Raw genomic sequence first — 14,926 nt, 5'->3', positions numbered from 1 at the left:
TAGAGACGAGAACAATATAGCCTATATTTCATATTGTATGCCTAGACGCCGGTTGGCGACATAATAAGCCTATTCCTCGGGGGAGCAGCGCGATAACAAAAAAGCAACAACAAAAAATGAATAACAAAAATAAACAAACAAAAATAAATTAGGTGCAATGAAGCTGATAATTTTAACTATTTTATTGAGGAATGAAACGAATGAAGAGCACTTCTCGCGCATGTGAGCGAACAAACACTGGAGAAACGATCGTTTGGGCATTTCCCAGTGAGTTAATTCATGGCCGAATGGTAGACATTACGTAGCTAATGATCATTTAGATGACAAGGGTTCAAATCCTGAACAAACATGGACAACTGTAAAGTTTATACTAGCCTATTAATGCATTTTATAGCCTATTATTAATGCAGAGAGATGTGCCTAGTTCTAAAACGGTTACACCATAGCCTATAGTTTTTTTGCTTATATTTATAAAATAAAATCACCATGCTTTCCATTTTACACTAAGGAACAAATATTATCCAACAGAATGACGTTACATTTATATAATAACGCAATAATCGAAGCGTAATTTCAAAAGCTGTTCTATATTTTAAAAAATCAATGCTATAGGCTACTTCACCAACAGACCATATCAAATATATAAAATAAAGATATGCAACAGGCATGTTTAAATGACAAACAATAAAATCAGAACCAGTTTCAGTTACCTTCATGCAGGGCGGGAAATTAACTTTTTTGTCCGCCAGCCACAGTGGCTGGTGGATGCCCAATTTTACCAGCCACTAATATTTTTTACCAGCCACTTTTTCAGGAATTCAAATTTATAAAAGAAAGTGCACTAGCATATTTTGAATTGCTTCAATCATTTTTTTTTTATTATTAATACAAAATTTATAATAAATCAATAAAAAGTAATGTGATAAAAGTCACTTTAGTCTTCTTCAGAGTCATCATCATCTTCAGACGCCTCCTTCTCATCTTCAAGTTGGCTCTTCTTGGCTCCTCTTTCCATGAAATCTGGCCTCCTCGCTCTGACACTGGCCTGATGCCACAGCTGTATGGCTGAGTCGGGATCAAAGTCTTTAATGTCAGGGCTGGACAGCTGCACTGTGAGCAGGTCAGATAGTGTGTCCGACCTCAGACCTGACCTCCAGTCACTCTTCACTTGTTTCATCAAATTGAAACCCCGTTCACAGTCTGCTGTGGAGGCTGGAGTACACAGTATTACATCAACAAGCTGAAGGACATCAGGACATTGGCCTCCCATTCTCTTATTTATCTCTGGCCAGGTCAGCTGGTCCATGTTCGGATGCTGCTGGTACAAACTGCTCTTGAGGAATGTCCACTGGTCTGGAATCAGATCCAAATTGGCCCCAGAGGAGGCCAATAGTGGACCAAAGTGCTTTATAAGACACTCCACATCTGCATCTCCAAAATCTGCAGACACACACAAGGAAAACTTAAGGTTGCGCAAACAGTAAAAGGTTTCAACTTCAAGATGTAAAATACATGTTATACAATGTTAAATGTGCTTGATAATAACCTTCACATGTATCTGCATCAGGCCAGCTCGTGATATCCACCAGTTTGGAAGCATGTAGTACTCCAGAGCTGAAGTCGCAAAATCGTGTCGCCATACTGCTGCAAAATTTGTCTATCAGCTTGTTCTTTGTGGAGTTCACACGAGCCAGGGAGAGGTCATCTCTGGGTGCTGCCAAGGTTACACCCTCAAAGGTGTCTGCTGGATTTTCTAGCCATGCCCTAAGCCTGGGTCCAGGTTTATATTAGGTCCAGGTAGTTATATTAATTATATGCACAATGTTATATTAATTCAAAATATTCAGACAGGTTGCTGAGGTGTGTCAGGCAGTCGTGCATAAAGCAGCTGAACATCACTACACCTGGATTCTTTGCTGTTTGGTAAAAATTGCGTGCCTTGCTTCTCTGCACAGGATTCACCCCCTCCGAATCTGGTGACTGGATCTTTACACACACAATTGCACATTTGAATCAATTACGTTCAACTATTCAATTATTGATTATTAGTACCATTATGTTGAGTTGTCAACTTTAGTCAACTAATTTAAACTAAAATGACCATTATTAGCCTGGACTGAGCCTATACTACTGCTACTACTAATACTACTACCTGCTCAAAATGCTGGATTAGGCCCCTATAGCCTCTGAGGAAGTGGTCCAGCGCCCTGAAGAGATGAGTAAGCCACCTGGTACTTCCTACTCTAGTTGGAATGAGTGGCTTCATACCTAACACCTTGAAGCTGTTTTTCAAGTTTGCTCTGTTGAGTGGACTCTTGTGATAGAACACATAGAGGGAAGACAAGAGGTCATTCAACTTTGTGCACTGGGGGCAACTCTTCACTGCATCCTTAAATGTCAGCTCTAGCCTATGGGCTATGCAATGGACACCCAGGATATAGGACTTGTTGCCACGTAATCTGCTGACCACTCCACTTCTGGACCCTGTCATCACTGCTGCTCCATCTGTTGCCCAAGCAACCACTTTCTCCTGCCAACTCTCATCATGGCTGCTGTGATGGCTCTCATATGATGGCTGCTGTGATGTTCTCTGCATTTGGCTTTTCAACAGCCTGGATTCCAACAAACTGCACCTCGACTTTCCCTGCTTTGCTCACTCTGGTGTACAAAAGCTCTTCCTCCAACACTGCACTGTCAGTTGATCCATCTGACATAATTGCCAGATACTTTGAATGACCAATCTTATTTTTAAGCTGCCTCCTCGACACCTCAGCAATATAGTGCATGAAAACCCTGGCCTGCTTCTTGTTCTGATAAGTTTTCCCAATCACCAGTCCTTTCTGCTCATCCACTCTGAAAGAAGTTAGAATGAGAACTGTGACTTTAATAACATTGCATCCATTACAAATATGTAATCCCTTTTTGCCCATTTAACAATATGAGTTATGCTGCACTCAGGCGCTAATTTATGTTTTCCTCAGCGGATGCTCACGGGCGCACGCCCTTTAAAAAAAAAAAAAAAAGCACTAAACAGGGCTACCATAATATGTGAGCAACATGTATGTACATGTTTGTATTTTTGAGAGAATTTTATGCATGGTTATTTTACAGTTTATTTTTTAATATTAGTTAAGTCTGTATGACTATAAATGATGGAGTATTTAAGTGTATTTTGCTGCTATTTTAAAAAAAAAAACAGCAAAACGCGCCAGCGCGTTTGCCGACCCCAGAGGTTTAACTCGATAATAAAGCCGTAAAGTAGGCTATCTTTCAACTCAGGACAGCACCACTTCTCAGAAATACAGATAGGATTGGAGATGAAACGTTTAACTGACACGTAATCGAGCTCCGGAGCACCCACGGTATCGGCTCCTATCCTCGCGGCTGCTAAAACTATCACTAAACTAAAAAAACGCTACCTATCTAGCCATCACAAAACATATTTTCAAGTTAGTAATTTACTTACTTGCAAATCCAAACGTAGTCCCGAAGAGGTCTGCCCTTTTTGCCGATCGCATGGACGTTTCTGAATAGAATTCTCATTCGGTCCAACTGCGCGGATTGCATAGAGCAGATAGCCTTTATTGCCACACTTTGCTCCTGGGGTCCCGTCTTCGCCAGCTGTATGGCAGTGCACTTGATATGAGACTTGGATGACTCGTGCTCTTTTATTGACCCTATTTTAAGGTTAGTTGTTCCTCTAACGAACGAAATGTTTGCATTTTCGGACGACGCATAGGTTCGACAGTAAGTACAGTGCATGGACTGTTCGACGGGAAGGTAGGCTAACCATTCCCTCATTTTCCCTTCGTCATCAATGCGCCACTTGTTCGAAAAGTACCTTCTCTTTTTATTTACTTCGCCCTCAACAGTTTGTACATTCATAGCTACTGCTGACTCCGTGGCAGGCCTCTTAACACCGGGTATATGTCGCCACATTATTTAATTTTCCTTTCGTCTGTACCTCAGCTCAGCTATATGTGTCACGGTCCGTTCAGTGCGGTGTCCGTGCGCTGTGTCCGTGACGCACAGCGCTGAAAACCAATCAAATTAGTTACTTGACAAAAGTGCATTATTGTTACTTAGCAACAGCATTCTTTGACAAAAGCTGTCCAATCCATTACAAGGAATGTTTTAAGTAGTAACTAATAAAAATATGTTTTACAATCTACCCGCCACTCTGGCTAGTATACAAGGCAAAGTCACCCGCCACTTTGAAAAAGTACCCGCCATTGGCTGGTGGCGGGTGCTAATTTCCCACCCTGCCTTCATGGTTCTAGTGGCCTTAGGCTAATGCATGCACGGCTTTTCAAAATGTCACAAAGCGTTTTGAGATTGTTTTGAATTAAATATTGACGTTTATATTTAATGTTTTGTCACACAATTTTTTTGGCACAATGCTATGCATTGTTTTAAAGTCGGGTTTTATTCTGGCATGTTGAATTAGTGTTCAAAAGCGGCGGCGCGTTCATTTTGATTTTTTCTTCTCATAACAGCTAAAATAACTTAATAGGCTTACACACCTAATTTGGTCATACAGATAAGAGTAGAGTAGCCTACATCGTTCAAAACTGTAAACTTTTATTCACATCAGGCTAACGACCAAAGTGTATCTGTCGTCTCTGTCCCCGGGAACTACGCATCACAAAAATGAACCGAAAGCTATGGCGTTATTTTCCTGTCAAATGTCGAGAGCGCATTATTGTAGCGCGAAAGCACATTAATATAATGCGCGAAAGCACATTAATATAATGCGCGAGCACAAATCTCTCTCCTCGCGCTCGGGAACTGAAACATTTACTGGAAATTTAAAACATTAATCTCTTAACATAATTTATGCAATTATAATTTGCTGTGTAAATCCACATGCCATGTCTGTCACGGTGTGGTGTGAACAGAAGGCGGCGTAGGAGTCCAAAAGCTCAAATTCCAACACTTTACTAATAAGACAATTCAGGCAGGTACAGACAGGCAGGATAACACACGTTTAATACGACTAAGTACTGACAAAGGACTGACTGAACTGAAGGAACTAAATACAAACACTGAAGAAACTGAAACAGGTGACACAGATGATGATAATTAATGAGACACAGGTGATTAAGATGAACTAATGAATAGTTAACATGGAAACTGAAGAATGATGGGAAAACAAGACATGTGACTGAAAATGAAAACAAACAGAAGATCTAAACATACACAAACCTGACATTACTCCCCCCCTCCATCAGGCGCGGCCTCGCACCTTGGTCCCCCCCGAAGAGGGACCAAGGCGGAACAGACAGAGGGAGGATCCAAGGTGGAGCAGACAGAGGAAGGAGCCAAGGCGGAGGCGGGGCTGACGAAACCAGGGGGCCGATTGACGGAGGCAGAGCAGGAGGTTGAGACCAGGGTGGAGCCGTAGAGCTGACTGGACAGGGCAATGCTGAGGGACTGAAGGGACATGGCGACGCCACAGGCTCTGGTGATTGAGGTGCAGGCGGGGACACTGAAGGGCACGGTGGAGACAGAGGGAGTGAGGACCAAAGGGGAACTGAAGGGAGTGAGGAGTCCAACAAAGCCAGGGAGACGAAGGGACAAAGCGTAGCCAGAGGAGAGAAGTCCAGAGGTGAGGGAAGGTTGACGAATGACCAAAGTGGATCCGGGGGGACGAGGGAGCCTGGCGGAACTAGGGAACTGAAGGGCCATGGTGGAGCTGAGGGAGATAAGAGCCAAGGTGGAGCAGATGGGTTGAAGGGCCGAGGTAGAGTCCTGGTTGAGGAGGCGGAGGCCGGGGATCCACCGACCAGACTGGAGCAGAGGGGCTGGCAGACATTGATGGAAGAAGGGTTGAGAGGTGGCAGATGGGAGGAGGTGGGAGAGGGAGGGTGGGTGGGAGATCAGGCTTGGGAACAGGAGTCACAGGTTCGGGGAGCATGACGGGAATATCCGGCTCGGCAGGACTGTACGAAACCAGCGGTGGTGAAGGCTCTGTGCTGGACGGGGCCAGCGGTGAAGGCTCTGTGCTGGACGGGGCCAGCGGTGAAGGCTCTGTGCTGGACGGGGCCAGCGGTGAAGGCTCTGTGCTGGACGGGGCCAGCGGTGAAGGCTCTGTGCTGGACGGGGCCAGCGGTGAAGGTTCTGTGCTGGACGGGGCCAGCGGTGAAGGCTCTGTGCTGGACGGGGCCAGCGGTGAAAGCTCTGTGCTGGACGGGGCCAGCGGTGAAGGCTCTGTGCTGGACGGGGCCAGCGGTGAAGGCTCTGTGCTGGACGGGGCCAGCGGTGAAGGCTCTGTGCTGGACGGGGCCAGCGGTGAAGGCTCTGTGCTTCACAGAGTAAAGTGTTGGAATTTGGGTTGACGATCCGATCCGGAACAGTGTGCACAAACGCTCATCATCTTGATCGCTGATGACAGCAATGCGGACAAAGCCCGCAACAAAAGAAAAAAAACTTTTGCTCTCCTGAGCCAGGACGATAATTTTTACCCCATCGTCCATCTTAGGGCAGTCTGCAGTTCTGTCACGGTGTGGTGTAAACAGAAGAAGGTGTAGGAGTCCAAACGCTCAAATTCCAACACTTTACTAATAATACAATTCAGGCAGGTACAGACAGGCAGGATAACACACGTTAAAAACGACTAACTATTAAGGGTGTCACGATTTCGATTTTAAATCGAAATCGATCAAAATTAATTCACAAACTCAAAAATTGAAATAAAAAAAGGAATCGTCGATACTGCCACGCCCCCATGTCGCGTCCGTGATGGAAAGTTCGGATCGTTTTACTGACTCTATTGTTCAATCTCGTTCATCAAAATTAACTAATCTTTTTTCTAGTCATTTCAGGGGCTTTAAATGTTATACTTTTAACAGGCAAATTCCCCGAACACATCCAACGCAATCTTGATCATATTCTGAATTAAGAAATCATTATAATGCAGTCAAAAATAATTTACAGGGAACATTAATACTTGACCTTCCGAGTCTTTTGTTCATTTGTCGCGTGACAGAGGCAATGAACGGATCGTTCATGAACAACTCATCACGGTGCAGGAAAAAAACACACGTGTTGAAAGGCTGAGTCCTCTAACTTGGATTCTATGCCCGAGCCCGAACTTGGCCGATATTTCCCGTCACTATCCTCGGGCCGGGCTCTTGATCTATAGACGTGCACTCCCAACGCAATAGAGTGCGGCGCGGGACTAGATTTGATGGCGGAGTGCGAGCGCGGGCGGTAATGCACTTACTCTGTGTGTGCGGGACAATAAAAAGATTTGCGGGACTCCCGCAAACTAGAAATATCTATGAATAAAACATATAAAAACTAATACATTTTTTTCATCTGTTGCAGAAAAGCAACAAGAACAACTAAAACAAAATAGAAATGATTTACAGGCCAGAGTTTCTATTTATAACATGTTTGCAGTGTTGAGCGATTTAGCCAATCACAGACATATGTGTTGATTTCTTGAACGCAATGACCAATCAGAAGCATTTAAGATAGACTCTCCTCACCGCTCAAAACTGACTTTTTGTTCAGTGCTGAATTCTGTAAGCTGGCAAATCCTCTAATTATAACAAACAAAGTGTAGGCTATATATCATGAAAGATTCATTGTGCAGTCAGCTTCATTGATAATAACAGAGATGTGTGAGATTGCGATGAACTGATGTCAGCTTTTCAGGAGCAACAGCAACCAGTGCTTTAAAAAAAAAAAATCGAGAATCGAATCTAACCGTGACCTTAGAATCGAAAATTTAATCGAATCAAGGATTTGGAGAATCGTGACACCCCTACTAACTATAGACAAAGGACTGACTGAACAGAAGGAACTAAATACAAACACTGATGAACTGAAACAGGTGACACAGATGATGATAATTAATTAGACACAGGTGATTAAGATGAACTAATGAATGGTTAACATGGTAACTGAAGAATGGCGGGAAAACAAGACGTGACTGAAAATGAAAACAAACAGAAGATCTAAACAGACACGAACGTGACAAACAGAAGATCTAAACAGACAAACGTGACAATGTCTAAACTAGAGATGCACCGATTACAATTTTATAAGCCGATTCTGATTTCCGATTTTTCATGAGTTTGACCTGCCGATACCGATTTTAGCCGATTCCGATTTCATTTTTTCTAACCACTTTACAGCAAACACAAATATTTATTTTCTATCTTTTCTTTAATAGAACATTTTACATAGAACATTTTTTGAACAAATTAAATAAAATAAAACTATATAAATTATTACTCCTGGTGTGGGAAATTCACACATATCTAAATGCAGAGTTATGGTATGGAAGAACCATTTTCATTTCCATATATTCAACAAAAAATAAAAGTGATATATTTACTTATTTTACGAAACTAAAAATACACGCACACACACAGCCTATTGCAATAACTTGTACATCAATGGCAAGTTTATTTCGGAAACAGTTCTTCTCTCATCTGCCACATGTCCAGCCAGGCTAAACAATCACTTTAATTGAGCGCGAGCAGCGCAGCAAAAATAGACTGCGCCGAAACCCCGCTTCACTGCTGCTCACCCGACGCTCCTGCTCGACGCTCACGCGCTGCTCCTGCTCTCGGTGTGAATGCACCCATTGATAAACATGCACGCCGGAGGAAAAAAAAACCTGCGCTGCTCACGCCTGCGGTGTGAAACGGCCATAATTCACGAGGTTTCCTACATGTGCGTTCTGTGTGCACGTGTGATGCTGATTTTGCGCGATGTTAATCATGCGCCGCCCGAGTGCATTTGACCGGCAAAAAAAAATCGGCATATGTCAGACTGACCTGCCGGTCGCCGATCATGGCCGATCACGTGAAAATCGGCCGATTCCGATCACCAGCCGATCAATCGGTGCATCTCTAGTCTAAACAGCCTGTGTCAATCCAAAAATTAATTTTATTGATACCGACTTCCTTTTATTTGGTCATAATAGCCATATTTGGTGTCTTTGCATTCTGATAGAATTTGTTGACTAAATTTAAGAATCTGACATAAAAGAGGACAGATAGCTATGACAATGAATTTAAAAATACAGTTGGCTTTATTATTAGAGTTTTGATCTTCTCTCAACTGAGTGAGCACTTCCTGCATTATATTGTATTAAAATGACTATGTAATATTAGCCTACCACTAAACTTTGAGTATAGGCATGTTGCATATTACTTGTTCTAGGAACCTCAAAGCATATTAAATTTTTTGTGTAATTTGTGCTACTCCATCATGTTTGTAGCGTAAGCAGGGCCCAAACAAAAACTCAAGCCCAGGGGCCCCCAGCTCCCTAGTCCAGTGCATACAGGCCATAAATAACAAATAGACATTATAAAAATTATATTATTCATAAGAATTTAAGTGAATAAAAACCATCTAAAACAAAGAATAAATGTATTATTTACATTTGTATGATGGCAACTGTCAATGTGTGAACATGTTTACATTTAGGCTATTTCAATAGATTTTTTCAGTCAGTGAAGCCAAGCAATTGGGTGAAAAATAGCATGCATATAGACAATTAATTTTACAGGCTAACAAATAGAGTGTTGGGAAAACTCTTATTTTGAAAAACAATGAATGCATATCCTGCCAATCAGATTTAGCACCAACCACAGGGGAAAATCGAAATACCAAGTGGTTTTTCTGATTTCCGTGCAAGAAAGGGAAAACCAAAAATCAAGTCATAATTTTGCTTTTCAAAAAAATGAAAAAAGGAGTTGTTTTCTCATTTTTTCGTTTTTATATGTTAAAGCAAAAAACAAATGAACGAACGATACCTGGACCGGTGCGGACTCGGCTAGCTCTCTCACGAGACAGCGACGCGCTGCACTTTAGGCCATGCGCTTAGATCGTTAAAAAAGGGCTTATAATATTGAAGGTTGTCCCTGCTCGATGTGATCTTTATTATGTTCCTCTTTTGTTGTTTATTTTATTAAAATGCACCCAAATGCTACTTCGTTTGCATGTTACACATCTTGTTTTCTGACCCGATATGGATGATCTTTTCGCCACAGTGCTTGACCACACACGCTCTACATACAGTGCATAAATGTGTAGCATAATGCGTTAACACATCAAAATAACATTCAGCTAGCTAGGCTAGTTGTGGTATAGCTTAACATTGTAGTATACCAAAATGATAATAATCATATTAGTAGGGTTGGGCGGTATTACGGTAATATCGTATACCGCGGGGTCTTAAAATAGCAACGGTATCAGTTTCAATACCGTCATTTATAATATATAAATATAATTTATTCAATGCTTAAAAATGCTTATGTAGTTGTCATCAAGTGACAGTGTGGTGGAGAAAGAGAGAGAGAAGGGAGAGGCGGTAAATACTGACGAGGCAATTTGTAAATGTTGCAATAAAAAAGGTGACCGCGAGAGATGGAAACACCTCTAACCTAATGTCGCATCTCCGAAACAACCACCCACTCACTGCTGCGAGGATGCATTTTGCCCCTAGTTCATTAAATAAGCGCATTAGTTTATATTTGTTAAAATATTATAATGTTATTTTTTTTTACGTTGATAATGAAAACTGAACAGCACGAGTAAGATGGGATGCATCGGGAGTCAGACATTGACCACTTAATTAAGTTTCATTTTGTAAAAGGCCTTTCTTTAAAGTGAATTTCGTTTTGTATAAATTGTATCTTAATTTTAATAATTTTTTTATCAACCAATTGCCTGGATTTAATAAATAAGAATCAAATATAGCAGACAATAATCATGACATGATCGTGCGCTGGCGCGCCGCGGTCACTTGCATTGAAATCTCATCATAAATTAACCGAAACTCAGTGTATGTCTCAGAGACATGACAGACAGGCCTGTATCTAAATAAAGCTTGAAATTTCATTAAACGAAACAATTCAAAACGAAAAGAAATAGGCCACTCGCTGATTATTTAATCCATGTTGTGCATTTCTCTATATGCGCGTTCATACGGAAATGGCGATCATCAAATTCATTAAACGAAACTATTCCAAACGAAAAGAAATAGGCAAGCCTACTCTCTGATTATTTAATCCATGATGTGCATTTCTCACTATCGTTCACTATGGAGATGGCGATTCGTCAATTTCTCTAAACGAAACAATTCAAAAGGAAAAGAAATATAGGCAGCTTACTCTCTGATTAATCCATGATGTACATTTCTATCTATAGGCGCGTTCACTACGGAGATATCAATCGTCAATTTCTTTAAACGAAACAATTCAAAAAGAAAAGAAAAAGGCCTATGCCTTCTGATTATGTAATCCATGATTTGCATTTCTCTCTATATATGCGCGTTCACTAGCAGATGGCGATCGTCAACTTAATCTTTGCAGCACTGACAGAAAAGTAAAAATCAATGGACGCGTGTCACCGGATTTACAAATGCACTTCTTGCTTGTTAATTTAATTTAAATTAATTAATAAAATGAATACTTTAATTGTCATAATTAAAATAATTAAATATTATTAATTGTCCCATTTTTGCTAATTTATAAATAGTATTGATATCTACCACCCCCTCAGCACCTGGGTTAAAAAATTATTTGGCGCCACCATATTATAACGGCCAACGTAGTAAAAATAGTCGAGTCTAAATAGGGCTACGGCTCATATTACATTTAATGCCGTCAGCCGGGATCAGACACAACGTGCACGGGTTGGCCTTGATTTTTTTTTTTTTTTTTTTTGCCCGATCTGTTATTCAGTTTCTGAACGGTGTAGACACAAGCCAACAGTTTGGTGACGCTGTCTGAGCCTTATGTCATAATTTTTAATTAGTCACGGTAATACCGTATACCCCGGTAAAATAGGGAGGAGGTTTGACGGAATCAAAATTTGGATACCGCCCAAGCCTACATATTAGTCGGAACCAATTCTCACCGTTCTTGGACTATTTCAAAGATAGAAAAGAGCCGCCATATGACTCTGGAACGAATTTAGTACATTTCAAAAGTGTAATTTTCATATAATTAAGTCACATTTGTTTATATATATATATATATATATATATTTTTTTTTTTTTCTTTTTTTACAACAGGCTACAGATTGTTTCAAAACAGCTTTAAACATCCGCAATTAATCGCTTGAATAAGACTGTTGTTTACATCACCTTACAACATGCCCTTTGCCTACAAGTAGGCATACATATTAATGTGGTATAAGTAATGGAAAGCCCCATGTTTTACTATAGTATATCTGGGATATGCACAAACAAATGCCTTTCAACTTATGTGTGCAAAATTCAGAATTAAATGAATGTGCAATTTACAAATAGAGTCTGTAGGCCTACTATATGTGTTGTAACCATTTAATAAGCGCATTTAGTTTCATATTTGTTAAAATCTAATTTATTTAATTTTCATCTATGTTTATATGAAAAGTGAATGGCATGAGTGACAAAGGAGGCGCAATATATATCAGGAGATGTAAGACATGATTTTGACCACTTCAGTAAGTTTTTAGTTGTGAAATTCTTTCTTTAAAGTGAATTTCATTTTGTATAAATTGTTTCTTAATATTAATCAATTTTTCATCAATTTTTTGCCTGGATATAATAAATAACTAGCACATATAGCAGACAATATAGTCTAATCATGACATGTAGGCGCCGGCGCGGTCACTTGCGTTGCACGTGAACTGGAGCGCGTCTCATCATAAATTAGCCGAAACTCAGAGAGATATACACATACATGAGAAATACACATACATGAGAAATACATCTATAGAAAGCTTGAAATGTTTTTTAACGAATGGAATTATCAAGATTTAATTTCTACAGTGGCACCATGTATCAAATGTACAGTCACAACTCGCAACACATAATCTCACCTGTATGTTCTGCACACCACATTTCATGCATAAACACTTCGCTCTTATATCGACATCCCCATCGTAACTGAAAAAAGATGTCGGAGAGGACACATTAGGTTTGCTTTTAACTCTTTAAAAACAAATTGAACCATTCTGCTGAATTTGTTCCAAACAACTAAAACTTGATGGAAAACTAAACAAAAATGGAGTCTTTAAATAGGATATACACACATGTTTTGTTACAAATATTGTTTGGCTGTGGTTGGAGGGGGGGTGTTAGGTTTTGTTGACTGGGGGGGGGGGGGGGGTTACATGCGCAAGGTCTCTTGCTCTCTCCCTCTCTGCCGAGCAGGCGCTACACGGTTTGGAGCTCGCGAGCTCGAGATTCCGGGAGATTTGAACTAATTTGCGGGCATCTGTTATGATGGTGAGTATGAAACCCAAGCGCAGAGGGTATGTAACACTCAACGTAGGGCTGGGCGATATGGCCTAAAAAAAAAATCCCCGATTTTTTCACAAAAAATCCGATTTACGATTTAAATCGATTTTTTTCTCTCCCTACTTAAAATCAATCTGCAGATGACAAAGAAATTGTTCAAAACAAGTTTTAACTTTATTTTGTTTTAATATTCCCTTCTGGGATTTGATCTCCATTAAAGTGCAATCAGAAACAACAAGCCAAAAAGACAAGAGGACAGGCCCTGTCTTTGAAAACAATGAAAATGTAACATAAAATAAAATGGGTGGATTGGGGGGATGTGTAAAAAAAAAAAAAAAAACTTGCATCACAATAAGTTTATTGTGATTGTCAAATTATTTGGTAACTAAACAATTTTATTAAGTTTACTGGTATGCTACTGTTTTTATTATTGCTTAACACAAATTTCACAATTTCAATTCAATTCTTGTGATTTGATTCTGATCTTGATTCAATATAAATTCCTTTGGATAAATAGGTACGTAGTAGCTACGTACTACTACCTAAGAACTATCGTACTACTATCTAAAAGTAGATACGTTAATGTGTTAATTGTTCTTCCAAAAAAAAAAAAAATCACCTAATGCTGTAAACATACAGAGAGCCCTGTCAGCTGGTATTATTAAAGGTTAAAACTAACTCAAATTAAATATAATGCGTCTAACTAACATGCGTGCTATGGGTCATTAAAAGCCATCCTGAGGTAAATGTAACGTTACGTGACATATGTTGTTCTCCAACTGTTTTATGGACATCTTTCCGCGGTTGAAAAACACTGATCGATCGATTTTATTACATCTCGGTAAGTTAGTAGTAAAGAGTAACAGATGTTTGGTTCACGTGCCGCTTGAACTGAAATCTGCAAGCGTTCTTTCACGTCACATTTACAAGCGCCAAAACGGTGTTTATTGTTTGAATTTCATAATAAAATTGACAGAATCTGAGAGCTGAGAATCTGTTTCATATCGATAGTAACCTGCTCTGTCTTGTCTGTCGGTGTCAGTGTCCTCTTTGCTTCGCGAATGTTTCTCTGCGTGAGAAAAGGGATGTGTGGCGTGAGAGCGTGTGACAGAATTGCGTCTCTCACAGTGAACTCGTGAGAGTTGGCGGCCCTGCAGATTCAGCTTGTAAATGTTTTCGGCGGGTGTGCTTCTGCTGCCGCGGTCTTGCTCATTTGCCATGTTGTTTGTGTATCTCTATCATGGCAAGCGCTGAGCCCGGTCGGAACTACGGGAGCCCAGATGGGAGCGTCGGCGGTTGTTAAAGAGAAAACCGATTTTCATTCAAAAAAATCGGCGTAAACTACACATTCGAGTTAATCGATAAAATCGATTTATCGCCCAGCCCTAACTCAACGTTTCTTTATCGACAAAGCAGGGACAACAAAACCCACGAGGGGGCAAAACAAGACTGGAAGAGGAATGACTAAACTGGACTGGGACTTGACAAATAACTAGACAATAAACAAATCAGCAAACATAGAATCAGAATTTCTCTCTGGACAATACTCTTGACAAATACTCCCAGAGAATCTCACAAAGTCTCACACGCAGCTAAGAATCACAGTATCAAACAACGTCAAACAATGAACCGACACAGGACAGCAAACACAAGGGGATTAAATACCAAGAAACT

General features: G+C 40.5%; 1 protein-coding gene across 1 annotated transcript in view; it reads left to right on the top strand.

Annotated features, from left to right (window-relative positions):
* Window positions 1-7,042: 7,042 nt before the first annotated feature.
* The window catches only part of LOC143741618 (uncharacterized), a 548,742-nt gene continuing 540,858 nt past the window's right edge, over window positions 7,043-14,926 (top strand). Inside the window, exon 1 of the mRNA XM_077233884.1 lies at window positions 7,043-7,046. The gene's annotated coding sequence lies outside the window, so the exon portion shown is untranslated. The remainder of the gene's footprint in view (window positions 7,047-14,926) is intronic.

The sequence above is a fragment of the Siphateles boraxobius genome, unplaced genomic scaffold (genome assembly GCF_051911475.1).
Source record: "Siphateles boraxobius isolate OS27281-9 unplaced genomic scaffold, OSU_SipBor_1 19, whole genome shotgun sequence".
Taxonomy (NCBI): Eukaryota; Metazoa; Chordata; class Actinopteri; order Cypriniformes; family Leuciscidae; genus Siphateles; species Siphateles boraxobius.
This window is presented reverse-complemented; position numbering and strand designations above follow the sequence as displayed.